The following is a 12,396-nucleotide window of genomic DNA, read 5'->3' on the forward strand; positions in this document are numbered from 1 at the left end:
AGCATCCTGGGGCTGGTCATGCAGCGAAGGTGCTCTGCAGCTGCCAGGTGAACCCCTCCAGCCCAAAGCATGGGTCAGGCTGCCATGCTGCTTTGCAGGGCACGAAGGTCCAGTTCATGGATGCTTCCCGGGCAGTGTTTGCTTTGTCACTGGTGAGGATTTGTTGGAGGTGTGAAGGACTACTGCCTGCATAAGCGTGAAGCAGGCAGATTCAGTGTGGAAACCCTTTCCCTCCCCAAATACCCTGCCCCCAGCTGACCCACATGTCTGCAAGGAGAGCAGCCCTTGCACCCAGCATTTAAGGTTCAAAAGGTCCATGTCAAGCCACTGCCAACGTATTATCTCCTCCTTACACTCACCTGCATAATTGTGCAGAGGCTGTGAAGGCTCCTGGCAGATGTCAAACACCTCGTTAGTGGTACTGATGTCTTCTGCGTCAGGCTGTATCTCAACAGGTTGAGTTTTTGTTGTCTATGCTTGTCCAACATACCCTGAGTATAGATATCTGCTGAAGCGTTCATGCGTGTTGCAGCACATCAGTGTATGTTCTCCTCCAGGTCTGGCACCTTCATGATTTTCATCTGAATACGTGCACTCACCTGGAAGCTGCCAATTCTGGGCCTGGGCATCGTTCATTCCCTTTAATATTAAATTGCTCTTGGGTAAAAACACAAGATGAGTGTCTGAATCAGGCTTTGGTGTGAAGACTTCCCTCTGCTTTGGTCAGTGTTGGCGTCACTGGGCTTCAAAGCCCCATTCTTCACAGCCAGTCCTGGGGGTTCTGTACTCCTGGCTGTGTTTTGGTCCAGGTCTGGGTGGAGGGTCCCTTCCCAGCCTGGGGCTTCAGCAGCAGTTGACAGCTTGGTGACAACGATGGGTGCTGAGGAAGGTATTGAACCATGGTTCATGTGTGCATAATCATGTGCTAAACTGTGTATTAGGTAATACATTAAAACCAGACACTGTCATCAGAGGCAGTATTGGCTGGCTCCACCCTTGTGATTATTTTTTAATATCTATATTGTTATCAATTTTGTTACTAATTATTATACTAGTATTGATTTTAATTTTGTTTTTAATTGTTCATTTTGCTTTTTATTGTTATTATTTATTCTACTTTTATTTAATATTATTAGTTTACATTTTATTTCCTTGGGTACCCACTGAAATAAGGGAGCTGCCCAGTTATCTGGGATGTCCCTTTGGCCCAAATCCCAGACAAATAGCTGCCGCGCATGTGTCTATAGGTGCCACGTGCAGTAGGTCAGCTGCCTCTGCGTGTGCCTGCCCATGCCAGCTGTGCCCTCTGCATGGTCTCAGTGAAAGTACTTGGTGATGCCTGGGAAATCACCCCACTAAGGCTGTGCTGGGAGGCAGCAATACAACGGGGTTTAGCCCAGCAGCTCGCTCTCTGCAGGGTCTGGTCTCCCCACCGAGGTCACTCTCCAATTTGGGAGGCCCTGTAGTGCCCACGATCTGGTGCCTGCATTGACCGTCTAACATTGCCCAGGCTCTGTCGAAACCCTAACGCTCTTCATCAGAGTCTCTGTTCCTTTTCTGTAGGGTTTGCAGTCTGCTCCCATAACCAGACCCTGGTCTCCAATCAATGTGAAACTTTCACATTTCTTGTCTTAAATGGCCTTGTTGATGCTGCAGGGGTTGTTAAAGAGCTCTCCTGTTTCAGATGTGCCTGCATGGCAGGGCTTGGGTGATAGTTATCAAGTGTAACGGAAGACTGAAAGAACAGTGGAAACGAGATTATATTATTATATCATACTCTGTGCATCCCTTAGTGTGCTCAGCAGACCAGCATGTGCCATTCCCGGTGATCAACGTGGCAAATGCTGTTGCAACAGGGCCCGGAGAGGTGATAACATTGTTGCCTTGTGGAGGTGAGATACTGGAAGGGATTTATGTAATTCTGGGTCTCGGGTGGATTTGGTATGCTCGTGAGGTCTGACTGATTCTCAAGACCTTGTTCTGACAAATCTGACCCAAGTGCTTTACTGGAGACAGGTCAAGGGAGGTGATTCTCCCCCTCTATCCTGCTCTCCTCAGACCCCACCTGCAGTACTGTGTCCAGCTCTGGGGCCCCAGTATAAGAAAGACATGGAGCTGATGGAGTGGGTCCAGAGGATGCCATGAAGATGATCAGAGGGCTGGAGCACCTTTGCTATGAAAAGAGGCTGAGAGAGTTGGGGCTGTTCAGCCTGGAGAAGAGAAGGCTCCAGGGAGACCTTCTAGCAGCCTTCCAGTACCTGAAGGGGCTACAGGAAAGCTGGAGAGGGACTTTTTACAAGGACAAGTAGTGACAGGACGAGGGGGAACGGTTTTAAACTGAAAGAGGGCAGATTTACATTAGATATTAGGAAGAAATTCTTGACTGTGAGGGTGGTGAGACACTGGCACAGGTTGCCCAGAGAAGCTGTGGCTGCCTCCTCCCTGGCAGTGTTCAAGGCCAGGTTGGATGGGGCTTTGAGCAACCTGGTCTAGTGAAGCTGTCCCTGCCCACAGCAGGGGGTTGGAACTAGACGATCTTTAAGGTCCCTTCCAACTCAAACCATTCTATGATTCATTCTATAACATCTATTTTGGGGAATTTAAAGGTGATTCTCCCAAACAGCACTTACCAATTTGTCCACCTCATTGACATCACCTTTAAGTGTCCTCCTGCCACACCATCCAGCAGCTCCCTCCTCACTGGAGGGGATGGATTAACTTACTTCATCTCAGCCACTCCCCAGCTCACAGCCCTGTTTTGGGACTGACTAAGGGTAAGTGCAGCATGGCTGTGGCACTGGGTGTGGGATGGCTCGTGTTTGGTGCAACTGTTACCTGCTTGTGGGATGGACATGGATTATCAGGGCCATGAGCAAAAGCAGCTGGTACTGTCATGTTTTCTTGTGCCATGGGGATACAAGAAAGCAGGAGGTATTTTTTGACCCAGGTGAGCTTTCCTGGTGTTGCAGGTTCCCAGGTATGGAAAACAGACTTGTTCCCCTAGATCTTGGTGGAAATTAAGCCAAAACTGTTCTTTTTGACCAGACCCTCTGTCTTGGAGCAACTCCAGATCAGTGGTGCTTTTTCTCTCCCATAGGGTGAGGTATCAAGTGTGTGGCCATAGCATGGGCTTCCCTGGTGACATGAGGATGCAACTACATACAGTGCTTTCTGACAGAGATTTTTAGCAAGTAGCACCACCTGGACCATCATATTGCACTGTTACCCAGCTGTGGTACAATGCTGGGGATCCCACCAGTGGCCAGTACTAGTGTGATCCGTAAGACTGGGAGAGTGAAGCTGGTTAAGAGGGAGACTTGACTGAGTGTCTGCAGCTGAAGAGCTCTTAACCATTCATTACAACCTGCCTGAATTAGGGTGGATTTTTCACAGAAATAATAGACTTGATGTAAAGATGTCCTCAACAGACTCCAGCTCTTTGCTCTGAAGATGGTGATGGTAAAAAATCAGCAAAAATATTTAGAGAAAAATAAAATGTTTTTCAGTTGCAGACAGCCCCAGAGATGGTTGACAGTTTGGAAATTATTTTTTCCGTGCACTGAGGCAGAGACCAGCACCAGCATGGAAACTTTCAACCTGAGCAGTGTAAATACAGCTACTGGAAGTGTTGTAAAATCACAGCTGTCCTGCTCTCCTGGCAAGCATTGCTGGTTCCAGCTGCAATTATAAGATCCATTACTTGAGGCAGGAATTAGCTCTTCGTCTTGTGTTCGTGGGGAGTAAAACGAAGCCTTCATTTTGTGTATGTGAAGAAGAACAGATTGTAATTCTAAAACTAGCCTGAATCACCTATATATGCACAAGAGAAGAGAGATCAAGTTTTAAGATGTTTTCTTTTACTACATAAAAGGTTTTCTTTGCTGCTAACTTCCAACTAACACTATAAGTATTGGTGCATATTGCAATTTCTAACATCTCTGAAACAAATAATTTGAAGACACATAAACCATGATCTGTTTTCCTCCAGCAAAAGCGGCTTTTCCTGGCATCAAGAAATGGGAAAATTTATTTACAACAGTCTGTGACATTTCCTCTTCCTTATCTCTTGAGGCCAAGTCTCCAGCTAACAGGGTATTTCAGAAATAATCGTAAAAGAAATATTAAAATGAAGAAACCAAAACAGTTGCCCCGTTCCCATGGAAATGCATGGGAACAGTTCAAGCAAGCACCCCTTCACGATGCAGTCATGTGTTTGTCCTCGGACGGCGAGCAGAGATCAGGCATCTCATCCTCTCCGTGGTCTGCCTGGGTTTCACTGGCATGGCAGATCAAATAAATCCCTTTTGCCTTGGACTCTCTGCTTTTCTCCGGGCAAGAGAAGTGGAACAGAAATGTCATCTGAGACATAAATAAGTGGTTGGGACAACCTGCTGCTCTGCACTTTCCTCCTCCCTTGGCTGGTCCAGTCCTTCCCGTGTGTGCGCAGGCAGTTTGGTGCAAGGGTTCCTCTGTCCTCTTCCCAAGCCACCACCGACCCCACAGGAGCATCTCTGCCCATTGGACCTGCTCTTACCCTGAGAGAGGGTGAGAAAGAGATGAAGAAATTGAACTGTGAAGGTTAAGAAAATGTGGCCAGCAGGTCAAGGGATGTGATTCTCCCCCTCTATCCTGCTCTCCTGAGACCCCTACCTGCAGTACTGTGTCCAGCTCTGGGGCCCCAGTACAAGAAAGACATGGAGCTGATGGAGTGGGTCCAGAGGATGCCACAAAGATAATCAGAGGGCTGGAGCACCTCTGCTATGAAGAGAGGCTGAGAGAGTTGGGGCTGTTCAGCCTGGAGAAGAGAAGGCTCCGGGGAGACATTCTAGCAGCCTTCCGGTACCTGAAGGGGCCTACAGGAAAGCGGGAAACGGACTCTTTATCAGGGAGTATAGTGATAGAATGAGGGGCAATGGTTTAGATTAGATATTAGGAAGAAATTCTTGACTGTGAGGGTGGTGAGACACTGGCACAGGTTGCCCAGAGAAGCTGTGGCTGCCCCCTCCCTGGCAGTGTTCAAGGCCAGGTTAGATGGGGCTTGGAGCAACCTGGTCTAGTGGAAAGGTGTCCCTGCCTGTGGCAGGGGGGTTGGAACTAGATGATCTTTAAGGTCCCTTCCAACCCAAACCATTCTATGATACTATGATTCTATGAATAACCTGAAATACTTTTCAATCAGGCTGCTGCTCCCCTCCTACTCTATGAATTCATGAGACAACCTACAAGCTGCTTTGTTGCTCTGCAGGAAGCTAAAATGCCTCTGATGCCCTTTTTCTGCCCAAGGTCTCATACCCACGGAGCAGATTTACTTTACTGAGCAACCAACTGTCTAAAGACCTACTTCCAGATGCGAGTCCAGGGCTGCCAGGGAGGCTGTGGGTAGAGACGAAAATCCTGAGCATGTGAGCTCCAGCACTGACTCAGCTGAGCAAAGCCCTGGCAGAAGCAAACATTTCCTTTGGAGCCTGTGCGATGTGCACATGGGTGGGGGGAACAGAGCAGATGACAGGGCGGATACTTATAAACTTCAGAGGCATGATTTGATGGAGTCCTGTAAAAATTATGGTTTGGATTATGGCCTATCAGCTAGAGTAAACAAAATAGAATAAGAACAAAGAAGTGTCAAAACCCCTCTCTGCTCTCCAAAGAGCGTGTCTACTCGGCAAGGAAACACTGAGAAAAAGCAATGGGTTTCCAGCCCCTGCTTGTACGGGGAGAATTGGGAACGCTGCTGAGAGACTCTGCCGGTGATGGCTTACCTGCCCAAGTGCTTGTCATCCTCTGTGCATGGCCACAGCAAAGGGATGACGTCCTCATGGTCCCTGTCATGAAGGAATCCCCAGTTTGCCTTCTGCCAGGCAGCCTGGGCGTGTAAGTGCCAAATCATGGCAGTCCTCGGGAAGGACCTGTGTTCTGTGTGAGGACTGCGTAAAGACTTTCAATAGTCAGAGGCTGTCAAAAGAGCTCTTGATGCTGAGGAGCAGAAGAGACCTCCCTGAGCTTTGCTCCAGCCAAGAGTATGTTGCTCCCATCCCTTTTGTTCAGCTAGGTGTGTTTGTGTGTGAATAAGCGATACAAAATTTTGGCACCTAATGCAAATGACTCTGATTCACCCTCTGCAAGGATCTACATCCCTCACTGGTGCGCTGGCATCTCCTCTCCCTGCCCTATTTGGGCAGTTGGTGATTTTAGAAACTGGAGCAGGGACCTAAAGTCAAGGATCCCTGAATTTTCTTATGCAGACATGCCACTGAACTGCCGTATGAATTAAATGATTTATGTGTGTCTTGGTGCCTTTGCTTGACTTTGAGTGGAAAGGGATCACACAAAGCCTTGCTTAAAGCATTTTAAGCATTTAAGCACTCGATGTAGTCAGTGGAAAGGTGAAGTATTTTGTTGCAGTTGTTCCCAGACTGTGATCTATGGGCTGCACTTTGGCAGCTGGTGGCCCTCCAAAACCATGTGGTTTTGGGTTTCCTTTTGACTGCCTTCTTCGCAGAAAAGATCCCAAGAGTCTGTAAGAGCAATTAGAAATTGAGAAAAGGACCCAGGCCACTCAGTGTGCTCTGGATGCTGACAGTGATGGGTTGAGCTCACCTCTGCTCTTCACCATGTTGCCAAATTGCCACCCGAAAGCAATGCCTCCAGGTCAGCAGCAAGATTGCCTGGGTTGCTCCCACCACAGAAGTGAGCACTTAGAATCATAGAATCATAGAATAGTTTGGGTTGGAAGGGACCTTTAAAGGTCATGTAGTCCATTTCCCCTGCAATGAGGAGGGACATCTTCAACTAGGTCAGGTTGCTCAGAGCCCTGTCCAGCCTGACCTTGAATGTTTCCAGGGATGGGGCATCTGCCACCTCTCTGGGCAACCTGTTCCAGTGATTCACCACCCTCAGCGTAAAAATTTTCTTCCTCATATCTAGTCTAAATCTACCCTTTTTTAGTTTGAAACCCCTTGTCCTTTCACAACAGGGCCTGTTATAAAATCTGTCGCCATCTTTCTTACAAGCCCCCTTTAAGTACTGAAAGGCTACAATAAGGTCGCCTCAGAGCCTTCTCTTCTCCAGGCTGAACAACTCCAACTCTGTCAGCCTTTCTTCATAGGAGAGGTGTTCCATCCCTCTGATCATTTTCATGGCCCTCCTCTGGACCCATTCCAACAGGTCCATGTCTTTCCTGTGCTGAGGACTCCAGAGCTGGACACAGCACTGCAGGTGGGGTCTTGCAAGAACAGGGTAAAGGGGGAAAATCACCTCCCTCGACCTGCTGGCCACTCTGCTTTTGATGCAGCCCAGAATGCGGTTGGCCTTCTGGGCTATGAGTTCACATTGCCAGCTCATGTTCAGCTTTTCATCCACCAGTAGACCCAAGTCCTTCTTGGCAGGGCTGCTCTCAATCCCTTCATTCCCCAGCCTGCATTGATACTGGGGATTGCCCTGACCCAGGTGCAGGACCTTGCGCTTGGCCTTGTTGAACCTCATGAGGTTCACATGGGCCCACTTCTCAAGCTTGTCCAGGTCCCTCTGGATGGCATCCCATCCCTCAGGCATGTCAGCCACACCACCCAGATTGGTGTCACCTGCAAACTTGCTGAAGGTGTGCTCGATCCCACTGTCTATGTCATTGATGAAGATATTAAATACTACTGGTCCCAAGATGGACACCTGAGGGACATCACTTGTCACCGATCTCCATGTGGACATTGAGCTGTTGACCACTACCCTCTGGATATGACGATCCAGACAATTCCTCATCCACTGAACAGTCCATCCACCAAATCCATATCTCTCCAATTTACAGAGAAGGACATTGTGGGGGATGGTGTCAAAAGCCTTACCGAAGTCCAGATAGATGATATCCGTGGCTCTTCCCTTGTCCACTGATGCAGCCAGTCCATCATAGAAGCCCACTAGGTTGGTCAGGCAGGACTTGCCCTTGCTGAAGTCATGCTTGCTGTCTCGAATCACCTCCCTGTCCTCCATGTGATTTAGCATAGCTTCTAGGAGGATCTGTTCCATGATCTTCCCAGGCAGAGAGGTGAGTCTGACAGGCCAGTAGTTCCCAGGGTCCTCCTTTCTACCCTTTTTAAAAATGGGTGCAATGTTTCCCTTTTTCCATGGCTTTTCAAATATCCTGGAGAGTGGCTTGGCAACTACATCAGCCATTTCTCTCAGGACTCTGGGATATATCTCTGTGCTGATGCTTTACCTGGAGCTAGAGGTGGAGCTATGTATCTCCTGACCATCTGCTGATACAAAACACACATATGATAGAAGCTGTCTCTCTCACAGGGGCTGCAGGTGACCTGGGCATTTTTGAAGCAACTGGGTTGAGAAACAGTCAGCTCTGATTACTGAGCCTTATTTCACACTAATGCAAGTGTGCAGCTGTAATGTGCCACAACCTTGGGAAAATCATCTTGTCAGCAGTATCACCAGTGGCTTGAATGTCATTGCTGCTCCTGCCTAATGTGAGAGGAGAATTGGGTCCATAATCTGTACATGAAGTGAAGAGCTGGGTGCTGAAAACTGACAGGTCTCACCGCAGAGCCTGCCCACTCCTTGCAGAGACCGAGCTGTCAATCCACTGTGCATGGATGGAGGAGCTCCTGGTGAAAGTGGACATATGCACAGATATGAAGGACTCGACCTGGCCTCTTGTGAGCCCTATCAGCTAACTCTAGATCTCCTGAGATGCCAGGAACAGAGTCAGGGCCAAAGTTGACGGGAATGGGGCCAAACACACTCAAGTACAGAATGCCTCATAGCATTTCTGATGAATAGTTAGCCCTAGTGACCAAGAAAAGGACACACTAATAATCCTTCTCCTCTGTGGCTCCACAACTGAAATGAGATGCTTTAAATCTCTTTAATTGGTGCCACTGTCCCTGTGTGATGCTGCAGCCCACGGCCTAGCAAGAGAAGGCACCAAGCAACACACCGACAAGGTCCTCTTGAAGTCAGCCCCGCTTTTGAAGAGCAGTGTGAGGACAGATGGTGCCTGCACACGGTAATGTGTCCCTACATTCACAAGCCAGACTCTACAGGGTGGGCTGACCTTAGTAGAGCAGATTCTATCCAGGGGAAGGGTGGTGGCAGGGTGGCGTAGAGGGACATGGCAGCAGCTAAGAGACTGAATCTGCAAGCTGCTGCAATGCAACTTCCGGCTGCAAAACCCTCGGAGAACTTCTTTGGTGGAAATGAGGAGGGAGTTCATTTGAAGCAGACCCTCCTCCCAACACTGGCCCGGGCCACTTTCCTTCTGCTTGCAGGGCTTGTCTACCCTACTGTGTGTGATGGGGTGCTTTTGACTTCATTGTGTTCATTGAGGTGACCAGTTTCTGGGGACTTGCTCTACTGTGTGTTAGGAGGACAGGATGCTGATAAATCTGACTTTCAGAGGGTACGGTCAGCAATCACCTGTATGATGCTCAGAAAGATTCCTGCTTGTAGGAAACTTTCCACTCAGTTCCCATCTAGTCTTAGATCTAGGTAATTGCAAGCAGAACTGGAGCTCCTGCACGTTTTATTTCTGGACAAAATGCAGGAAGACAAAACCCATGCTGGATCCTCGTACCAAGAGGTTTGGGGGATTCAAGGGGCATGTCAACATGGATGGCTGCAGACCAGCCTGGTGGATCCGACTGCCTTCCTTGATGGCCAGATGAGTTAAGTGGGTTGGAAACCACATACCAACATGCCTGAGCTAATACATGGTTTTCTGGTAGTATTTGTAGGCTGGAAACCACATACCAACATACCTGAGCTAATACATGGTTTTCTGGTAGTATTTGTGGGCTGGTTTGTGGGCACAGCACCAGCTGAGTCCAAAGCTCTGCCCAGCTCGTGGTTGGAGGCTTTTCCTCGATCTCCAATAGACTTGTGCTGCTAACACAGCATCTCAGGTCTATTCTCAGTAAAGCCAGTGATTTTTCTCGGTAATTTAAAGTTACTTTGAAATCGTAGCCATGCCTGGTGTTTGGACACTTGTCCAGTGAAGCGAGAGCTTTCAGTGAGCTTGGAGGGAGAGGGTTGAATGCTCTGGCTTTTGCTCAGTCCCTGCATTGTGCTGCCTGCAGCATCCTGCACCTTCCCCAGGCACTCACCACCCGCCAGTCCTCTGCAGATCTGTTTTTTAAGCAAACCAATTTCTCTTCTCGTCCCACTAAAATGTCACTGTCACAGCCAAGTCCTCACCAGTGCGGGCCTTTGGGCTCCCTTACGCAGACCCTTGATGGACAGTGCACGGCAAATGGCTCTTCCTTTTCCAGGAGTCCCATCCAGGTCCTGGTGGCCACCTCTTTAAGACGAGCTCTGGCCCTACGAGTGCTCCAGCTCCAGTGTCTCTCCTGTATCATCTCCTTCCTGAGCTTACTGAAGCACCCTTGTCCTTATGGCATCTCCCTGCATGCACAGACTGTGACCTCCACCAGCATATGCCTGAGCCCCAGGGCACTGCAGAGGCGTCCTGTAGCTGGAGATACAATAAAAATCTGCTTTTATGTGTTCTGGCATGGGCTGTCTGTTCTTTAATCTTTGGCAGCTCAACTCTCTGGTCAGGATGAAGACCCAGTACAGGCTCAGGAAGGTTCATTAAGGGCTTTCAACTGTGGTTTTAGCCATGAAGCACTGTGAAGGCTTTGCTGAGCGTGTATGCATTGCAAAAATGAAATATTTCAAAGGCTTCCTTCTGATTTTTCTGGGGCAGGAGGGTATAAGGATGTGAAGGGACTTCTGCCAATTTTTGTCATGACTCCGAAGTGGGAGTCTGCCAAAGAAAATGTCACTTCACTGATTATATTTTAATGTATCAAAACAATTACTCCTCTCTACCACCACCACCTTGTTCTGAGAAATGGCTCATTGTTTGTAGAAAACTTCCATAAAAAGAAAAAAAACATTCATGAGGGAGACAACCCGAGGGGGAGATACTATCATGCACAATTGACATTAACCAAAGCAGCAAGGAATTGCCATGACACTTTTGTGAGAAGAAACCATCACGCATCTCAGGAGTGGCATGATGCCACCACGCCCATCTAATGGAAAACCAACCAGGTCATCAAATCTTGACTGACCAAAAGATGATTCCTTGGAAATACAGCATTGCTCCTGCCCCACTATGTCTGTGTTGTGCCTGCCTCCCCAGGCATTAGCTCTGATGCTACCTGGGAATGTCTGTTGGGATGACTTGACCTGGCTTCCCACACAGCCAATGTGACCAGAGCCAACGAGCCCTCCCAGCACTGTGCCACATACGCTGGGACGTGCTGTCCTGCTTGCTGTGTTTGTTTTAAAGGATTAGGAACATGTGCATGTTGGAAACAATGTTTCACATGCAAAGCAGTCTGGTTTGGAGGGAAATAGAAACATTTCTGTGATTAAATGAAAATAATTGCTGTTAAATGGGGAGGAACATGAAATTTCCTGGCAATTACTTGGACTTATTATAAGGAAGAATGACATCCCTTGTCAGTTTTATCTGCTCTCCACAGTTTTCCCTTTATGTTTTTTCTCCTACTTTTAGAAATGAATTTGGGCTCCTTTGCCTCATTAATGAGAGATTACCTAGATTGGCGAGAAGTTCTGTGTATTCAAAATGAACTTTACTGATACAGCTTTGAAACACTGATGTGCTCTGTTCCAGAAACGCCTTCTGCTAAAACCCAAACAGAATAACATGGCTACTTCCCTAAATTATTGTTCAAACATATGGAAGTCATTCTCTTCTCAACGGTTCTGGTGTTAAGAAGCAAAGAAAGCTGCTAACGTTGTCTGCTCTCTGTAATTCCTCCTTTGCTGTATGGTTGTCCCTGAGCTACCCATGTAGGGTGTCAAATCAGGACAATGCTTGGGATTTAAGAGAAAATAATATCTCTTATTTCATGCACTTTGCTCTATGAACATCCACTTTCAAAAAAACCCCAGAATTCTTCCTATTGCAAAGTCTAAGGACAGAAGGTGCTTTCTGGGTACAGATCAGCATCTGAAGTTTCCACCTCAGTTCTGGTGAGACACACAAACCTTGCAAAAGTTTAACCGGTGACTGAAATAGCACAACAGAGACATGGTGGTGGTGAAAAGAAGAAAATACCGAGATTTCACTTCTCGTGTTTCCCTGTGTCATTCTCCTCTCTCTTCTCTTCTCCAGCCTGGAGTCCTGGAAAATATAGTTTCTCATCACATGAAGCTACTCTACATTGTAGATTTTCCTTGTTGCCTCTCACCATACATGTCCTATTAGATGCTTTTTTTGAGATGGGGAATAACTGCACAGTGCATCCCAGAAGTGGGCATACCTCATACTTAGCAGGGTAATGATGGTCTCTAGCCCTTTCCTAGTAATTTCTACCACTTCACCTACTTATTTTTTGATTGCAGCTAAGAGGTTAACCA

This window comes from Nyctibius grandis, chromosome 5 (assembly GCF_013368605.1).
Source record: "Nyctibius grandis isolate bNycGra1 chromosome 5, bNycGra1.pri, whole genome shotgun sequence".
In the NCBI taxonomy this organism is placed as follows: domain Eukaryota; kingdom Metazoa; phylum Chordata; class Aves; order Nyctibiiformes; family Nyctibiidae; genus Nyctibius; species Nyctibius grandis.